Below are 8,492 nucleotides of genomic sequence, written 5' to 3'. Positions count from 1 at the left end.
GTGGGGAGTCTGCTTCTCCCTCTGCCCCCACCCCCACTCTCTCTCTCTCTCTCTCTCTCTCTCAAAAAAAAAAAAAAGTATTCCAGAGAATAAGGAAGAAGCTGCCAGGCTTTTTCTAACCAAACCCTAGAATTTCCAGAATGTTGAGTGGGCAAAATGGGCAAAAGGGGTCACAAGATACACACTTCCAGTTATAAAAGAAGTAAGTCAGGAAGATATAATGTACAGCATGGCAATAGTAGTTAATACCAATACCGTATTACGTATTTGAAAGTTGCTAAGAAAGTAAATCTTAAAAGTTCTCATCACAAGAAAAAAAACAATTGTTAAGAGATTTTATTTATTTATTTGACAAAGAAAGACATAGTTAGAGAGGGAACACAAGCAGGGGGAGTGCGAGAGGGAGAAGCAGGCTTCCCGCCGAGCAAAGAAAGAGCCAGATGCAGGCCTCAAACCCAGGACACCAGGATCACGACCTGAGCTAAAGGCAGATGCTTAACGACTGAGCCACCCAGGTGCCCCAACAAAAAACAATTTTGTAACTATACAAAATGTCACAAGATGTTATGTAGACTTAACAGCAGTTTCACAATACACACAAGTATGACAGCTTTGTGTTGTACATCTGAAATTAGTATAATGTTATTGTCAATTGCACTTCAATTAAAAAAAAAATTTCCAGAAAGTCCCTTGTTCCATGTTCTATTGCTCGGGCAAATCTCTTTCTGGTCAGCCTGGTTACAGCCTGTCAGTGAGGGACGCGTCAAAGACTCTGTACAGGATCGCAATGACTCTATCACAGATTTGTGGGGTTTTGGTGTTTTTTGTTTTTTTAAGATTTATGTATTCATTTGGCAGAGAGATAATGCAAGTGGGGGAAGGGGCAGAGGGGGAAGATATCCAAGCAGACTTGTGCAGAGCACAGAGCGTGACACGGGGCTCCATCTTACGAGCCATGAGATCAGGACTGGAGCCAAAACCAAGAATTGGATGCTTCACCAGCTGAGCCAGCCAGGCGCTCCATGTTCCCCTTTATTGTACTCACTAGAAGCCAGCTACAAAGTCTAGCCCACAGACAAGGAAAAGAGAATTTGGCTCTACTTCTTTTTTTTTTTTTTAAGATTTTCTTTATCTGAAAGAGAGAGAATGAGTAAGAGAGAGAGCATGAGTACGGGGAGGGGGAGAAGCAGGCTCCCTACTGAGCCAGAAACCCAATGTGGGACTCGATCCCAGGACCCCGAGATCATGACCTGAGCCGAAAGCAGACACTTAACTGACTGAGCCACCCAGGCGCCCCCAACCCAACTGTTGCTTTTGAAAGCAAGTTTTAGTGGCCTTATTCGGGGACGCCTGGGTGGCTCAGTCTGTAGGGCATGTGACTCTTGATCTCAGGGTCATGAGTTCAAGCCCCATGTTGAGTGTAGAGCGTACTCAAAAAAAAAAAAAAAAAAAAAAAAGAATAGAGACCACAGTTTGGACACTAGGATTTCTAAAGGGGCACAGAATGCCCAGAGTCAAGGCTGTGTAAGACTAAGTTCTCATCCATGGCACATAAATGGAGACGTTGGAGATGACTTCTGGGAGATAGATACCTTACAGGAGGCAGGTGTGACTCGTCTCTTTCTTTCGCCTGTTGTCTGGAACGTGAATATGATGATGATGGCCAGCACTCTGGCAGCTTCAAGGAACCATGAGGTAAAACTGATGTGTGGAGAGAGAGCCAAAAGTTGGTATGGCAATACAGCACTGCTTACCTCTATACGTCCCTGATGTTGAAGGAGATTTAAACTTCTATCTTGTTTAAAAAAAAAAAAACAAAAAACAAAAAAACCTATTTTATTTAAGCCACTTTTATTTTATTCACGTGCTGGTGTTGTTCACGCTTTTGGTTTGGGCCCTCAAATCCAAAGCTAGTCTTACTGTTAAAGCGTTGATTAAATACATCCTAGAACAATGAGATACCATGTCAACCGTCAAAAATATTGAGAAAGAGGTATATTCATTCATACTGGAACGTGTTTGCCACATATTGTTTTAAAAGCTGCTTATAAAGCACATTAAAAAAAACAAAATAAAAAAAAAAAGACAGATGCTCAGGAAAAGAAAGTTGAAAGCATGATCACGCCAACCCACCCTCATGGGCCTACAGTTCATCTATATAATAAAAAATTTAAAATTTTTAAATTAAAAGAATTTTTTAAACTCCCGCCGTACACTGGATTCACTTATTTATTTATCAGGAAATTAACCAAGACCCCAGGCTCACAGGCCTCACTGCACTGTTTCTCTGGGGAACATTCGAGGCAGAGGCCCTTGAAGTGGTCTCCTTGCCCCTACACAGAGGGCGAATCATCCAGACCCAGCACAAATCTGGAAATTTTTATGCCATATTTTTGTGTGAGTGAAAAAAGCCTGCAGGCCATACCCCGGAGTTTTCAAACTGGGGAGCTCGGGGCCAAACCAGGATGTTTTTATTTGGGTTACACAGCATTCTCGTCAATGTCATAAACGACTGTGAGAGCCCACACAAAAACCCAGATCACTGGCTTCTCTTCTGAGAAGTCCGAAGACATGGCAATGGTCAGTGGCACTGGCTCCTATCCCCAGGGTCCTGCTCAGCCCACGGGTCACCCCAGGACAGGCCCGCATGAGCAACCGGGCCCTCGTGCAGGTTGCTTTGTGAGACATTACAGCCCTCCACAGGCATTTCCGTGCGGTTCCTTGCTTTCCACGCATTCGGGGATTTCCCACCTGCAAAGATTTGGAGGTGTTTGGGGCAGAGGAAGCGTGATGGCTTTAAAGCATGCCTCCAAATTCTTTGACACTCTTCCCACAGAGGATGGAACCTAAGCCATCTTTTTTTTTTTTTTTAAGATTTTATTTATTGGGGCGCCTGGGTGGCTCAGTGGGTTAAGCCTCTGCCTTCGGGTCAGGTCATGATCTCGGGGTCCTGGGATTGAGCCCCACATCAGGCTCTCTGCTCAGCAGGGAGCCTGCTTCCCTCTCTCTCTCCACCTACCTCTCTGCCTACTTGTGATCTCTCTCTCTGTGTCAAGTAAATAAATAAAATCTTAAAAAAAATATATATTTTTTATTTATTTATGTCAGAGGGAGAGCGCAAGCGAGTGGGAGCAGCAGGCAGAGGGACAAGCAGACTCCCTGCTGAGCAAGGAGCCCGATGTGGGACTCGATCCCAGGACCCTGTGATCACGACCCAAACGGAAGGTAGATGCCCAACTGACTGAGCCACCCAGACACCCCCTCTATTTCACATTTGGAAGCACTACCAAACTGTTCTCCGAAATGGCCACATCTTTTTATGTTCCCATCAGTGGCGCACAGGGTTCTAATTTCTCCATATCCTCGTTAACACTTGTTACTGTCTTTTGATTACAGCCATACTAGTGGGGGCGAAGTGGTAGCTCACTGTGGTTTTGATTTGCATCTTCACGATGACTAATGAGGTTGAACATGTTTTCTTGTAGTTATTGGCCATTTACATATCTTCTTTGCAAAAATGTCTATTCAAATCCCTTGTTTTTTTTAAAAGGTTGGGTTTTTTTAAAGATTATATTTATTTATTTGACAGAGAGAGACACAGTGAGAGAGGGAACACAAACAGGGAGAGTGGGAGAGAGAAGCAGACTCCCCACTGAGCAGGGAGCCAGATACGGGGCTCGATCCCAGGACCCTGAGATCATGATCTGAGCCAAAGGCAGATGCTTAACGACTGAGCCACTCAGGTGCCCCAAAAGTTTTTATTTATTTAAGTAAGTTCTCTACCCAGCATGAGACTTGAACTCACAACCCCAAGATCAAGAGTCACACACCCCTCCAACTGAGTGAGCCAGGTGCCCCACCTTTACCCACTTTTCAATTGAGTAATTTAATTTGTCTTTTTATTATTGAGTTGTAAGAGTTCTTTATATATTCTGCATAGAAGTCCCTTATCAGATGTATGATTTGTGAATATTTTCTTGCACCGTATGGATTGTCTTTTCACTTTCTCGATGGCATCATTTGCAGCACCAAAGTTTTTCATTTTGAAAAAGCTCAATTTATTTATTCATTGGTTGCTCATGCTTTTGATGTCATATCTGAAAAAATCATTGCCTAACCAAGATTGGCTCCTGATTTTTCCTTGAAGTTTTAGAGTTTTGGTTCTCACATTTAGGTCATTGCTCCATTTTGAGTTAATTTTGAGGTACGGTGTGAGGTAGGGGTCCAGCTTCATCCTTTGCGCATGGATTCAGTTTTTCCAGCATCGTTTGTTAAAAAGAATATCCTCTCCCCCACCGAATAGTCCCGGCACCCTTGCCAAAAGTCGGTTAACTATCTATGTGAGGGTTGATTTCTGGGGCTTTCTATTCTATACTATTTCATTGTTCCATATGTTCTTATGCCAGTATAAGCCATAACATTTGGGGGTGATAGTTGTTTTATTCAACCAGTCCTTGATTAATAGTATGTGGGCTGCTTCCAATCTTTTGCTTTTACAAAAACTGCTACAGGGGCACCAGGCATCCTACAATCTTCAAAACAAAACAAAACAAACTGCTCCAAAGTATAGCTTTCTGCATACATCTTCTCATATATTTTCTAGTAATATCTTTGGGATGAGTTCCTAGAAGTGTGATTGCCGGACCAAAGGGTAAAAGCATGTATAAATTCGCTTGCTGTTGACAAATTTCCCCCTATAATGGCTGGACCGTTTTGTATTCCAACCATCAATGTACGAAAAGTCCTATTTCCACACCACCTCACCCACAGAGAACATTGTCAAGCTTTTGGGCTCATGTCCATGTGACAGGTAAGAAGGGGCAACATAGTAATTCACATTCTTCTTATTATTAGCAAGACTGAACATCTTTTTGTATGTTTAAAGGCCATCTGCATTAATTTCTATGACCCTTCTGGTTACATCGTGTGCATTTTTCTATCACGTTGTTGACATTTTTCTATCCTACTTCCAAAAGAAGGAGCTAACGTGCTAAAGAAGGACAACAGGCGGGGTGCCTGGGTGGCTCAGTGGGTTAAAGCCTCTGTCTTCGGCTCAGGTCATGATCCCAGGGTCCTGGGATCGAGCCCCGCATCGGGCTCTCTGCTCAGCAGGGAGCCTGCTTCCCCCTCTCTCTCTGCCTGCCTCTCTGCCTACCTGTGATCTCTGTCAGATAAATAAATAAAATCTTAAAAAAAAAAAAAGGACAACAGGCACATCAACAGAGAATTACAATAAAACATAATAAGATGGGGTGACTTTTATACATCTGTCACAAGTGGAACAGGGGCCAGCAGGGAGGGAGAAAGGGTAGAAGGAACAGAATGAGGGGCACCTGGCTGGCCCAGTCAGTAGGGCATGAGACTTTTGAACTTGGGATCAGGAGTTTGAGCCCCATGTTGGGTGTGGAGCCCACTTAAGAAAAAACTTTAAGGGGTGCCTGGGTGGCTCAGGGGGTTAAGCCTCTGCCTTCAGCTCAGGTCCTGATCTCAGGGTTCTGGGATGGAGTTCCGCATCAGGCTCTCTACTCAGTGGGGAGCCTGCTTCCCTCTCTCTCTGCCTGCCTCTGCCTACTTGTGATCTCTGTCTCTGTCAAATAAATAAATAAAATCTTAAAAAAATACAATGTTAGAAGAAATCAAGTGGAAGATGCTGAAAGAGAAAGGCAGCGAGAGGAGGAGTGACAGGAACCTTCCTTGCTTCTTTCATTGGAGAACTGAAATCCAGGGGTGTAACCCAGCCACCAGGCCAGCTTAGAAAGTTCTCATCCTTTTACCCTGAAGCCTTTGGGTGGGAGCATTAGTAGCACTTGGACAGACCTTGCAAATCCAGCGGAGTTGGGGGCTGGGCAGAGGCAGAGGCAAAAATTAAGCTTTGGGACAATTCCCTAGCCTCATGGCTTCCTCCAAAATGTGTTCGGGGTCGTGCTCCTGCCTACCAGCAAGATTAATCTGCAGAGAAAAGCCGTGCAGATAAGAGATCATGGCAAACTCTTAAGATTTTCCTTCTGGGACTGTAGACGTAGGATGTGCCCAAAGACCAGAAACAGTTTACTTGTGTTATTTTAAGCACCACACAGGTTTTAGTCAGAAGAAACTTCTGCTTCCAAAGTTCATATCCTGACCATGCTTGCTTGCTAGCCTACTCCTTCTTTCCTTCCTTCCTTCCTTCTTTTGTTTTTCTTTTTCTCTCCCTTCCTCTCCCCTTCCCTCTTTCTTTCCTTTATCTTTTCCTTCCTTCCTTCCTTCCCTCCCTCCTTCCTTCCTTCCTTCCTTTCCTTTCTTTCTTTCTCCCTCTTTCTTTTCTCCCTCCCTCCCTCCCTTCCTTCCTTCCTCTCTTTCTTTCTCTCTTCTCCCTCCCTCTCTTCTTTTTCTCCTCCCTTTCCTTCCCCTCCTTACCCCTCCTCCCCCATCTGGTAACCATTTCCCTCCCTCTACTGCCCCCCTAGGTGACAACTATCCTGAATTAGGTATGTATCACTCCTCTTCATGTTTTTATATCTTTACTAACTAGTCAGAAGCCCATTAAGACTATAACGGGATTGTGCCTGTCTGCAATGTTACATAAATGTGTCATGCCATGCGCATTCTTCTGTAAATTACCTTCTATTTTGATCAGTTACGTCTGTGACATGCATCTGTGTTGGTTGCCGTAGCCGGCGTCTACTATCTCGCTGGCTGACTGTAAGCCAATTTATTTATCCACTCGTCTGCTCAAACACCCCGTCCCTGGAGAGGCCTTCCCTGGCCTGCCCATACATCTCGAGCCGGCCTTTTTGTTCTTTTTCCTTTTCTTCCTCTAATATAAGCCTGAGGAGGAAAAACACCAGCCTCCGAAAGCAGATCTGGGCCCTGCTAACCCTGGCCCCACTCCTTTCTCAAAGCATGTGGGACAGAGGGAAAGTGTGTTCCTTTAGGTCAGCCAAGAAGCAGATGCAAGGTGGAACGGGACAGGAAAGCGCGTCTTGGGGGATGAAGCAGGAAAAGGTGAGGGGAGGACAGGTGGGACACTTGCAGAGGCGGGGGGGGGGGTGACTATGGTTGGGGTGCAGTTCCAGTTCAGCCAGCCCTTGGGTCGTAAGCGCAGGTGCCCATTGGAGGAGCCCCACGTCTTGCCAGAATGAGTCGGCTGCAGCACGGCTGCTGGGCTCAGTCCCTGGATGGGAAGAGCCCACAGGAAGTGTGGCCTGGGCCTGAATGTGGGGCGGGATCCGGGAGAGCGGGCAGCTTGGGGCAGTTGGGGACCGTGCCCCCAGAACAGGTGTGAGCAGAGCGCTCTCGTGGAGGGCCTGCAGCCCTGACCAGGGGCTCGACTCTGGCGGCCTGGGTGGAGCCCTGGAGGCCCAAATCTATCCTCAGAAATCTGTGCAAACCAGGGGGCCCTGGGCAGGGGGGCGTTAGGAACTAAATATGCATGTCCCCCGACCCCTGCCCAAATTCACCTATCGAAACCCTACCCATGATGTGAAGGTCTTAGGAGGTAGAACCTTCGGGGAGGGGACTAGGTCATGAGAGTGGAGCCCTCACAAACTGGGTTAGTGTCGTGATAAAAGAGGCCACAGGAGTGGAGGACTCCTTTTCCACCATGCGAGGTTGGTAAGAAAACAGCCATCGGGGGCGCCTGGGTGACTCAGTCAGTGAAGCCTCTGCCTTTGGCTCCGGTCATGACCCCCCGGGATCCTGGGATGGAGTCCAATGTTGGAGCTTTCTCCCTGCTCAGCTGGGGGGAGGGGTCCGCTTCTCCCTCTCCCTCTGCCCCTCCCCCGCTCATGTTTGCTTTCTCTCTCACTCAAAAAAATAAAATATTAAAAAAAAGAAATCTCCGTTGGTGAGGAGCTACCACTCTGGGGGGGGGGGTGACTTCACCATGAGAAGGAGAGACATCCCCCTCCCCCAAATCCAGACCCACACCCAACCCCCCAAATTCTGAACCTGGGCTTCAGGAGGGGCCTTGATGGAGAGGAGCACAAAACCTCTTGGGCCTTCTGGTTTTGGCAGTATCCTAATACCTTTTAGAAAAAAGAAGAAGAGTGACAAGGTAATAAATGTTTTAACCTGCCTTTCTCTCATCTTTCCCTCAGGAAGCCACTTTGAGAGGCGTTGAAAAAAGGCTGAGATGAAAATTACAATTTTTTTCCTTTTTTCTCTTCAACTTAATATTTTGAAAAATTTCAAATCTATAGAAAAGTTGAAAGAACAGCTTAATATACCCTTTACCTCGATTCACAATTAGTAATATTTGCCATGCTTTTGTTATCTGTGTGTGTGTACTCTTTGCTGAACCATTTGCAAGTAAATTCCGGATGTCATTAAAATTCACCTCTAAACACCGTAGTGTACATCGCCCCAGAAGAAGAACATTTTCTTACATAACTGCAATGCCGTCATCACTAAGAAAATTTATGTTTTCTCAATAATACCCTCTAATTTATAGCCTTTCTTTCAATTTCCCATTTAACTCTATAGTGAGAAAAATCACATCAGTGGTTGCCTGG

Source organism: Lontra canadensis, unplaced genomic scaffold, assembly GCF_010015895.1.
Source record: "Lontra canadensis isolate GAN:19392208 unplaced genomic scaffold, GSC_riverotter_1.0 scaffold258, whole genome shotgun sequence".
NCBI classification, from domain to species: domain Eukaryota; kingdom Metazoa; phylum Chordata; class Mammalia; order Carnivora; family Mustelidae; genus Lontra; species Lontra canadensis.
This window is presented reverse-complemented; position numbering follows the sequence as displayed.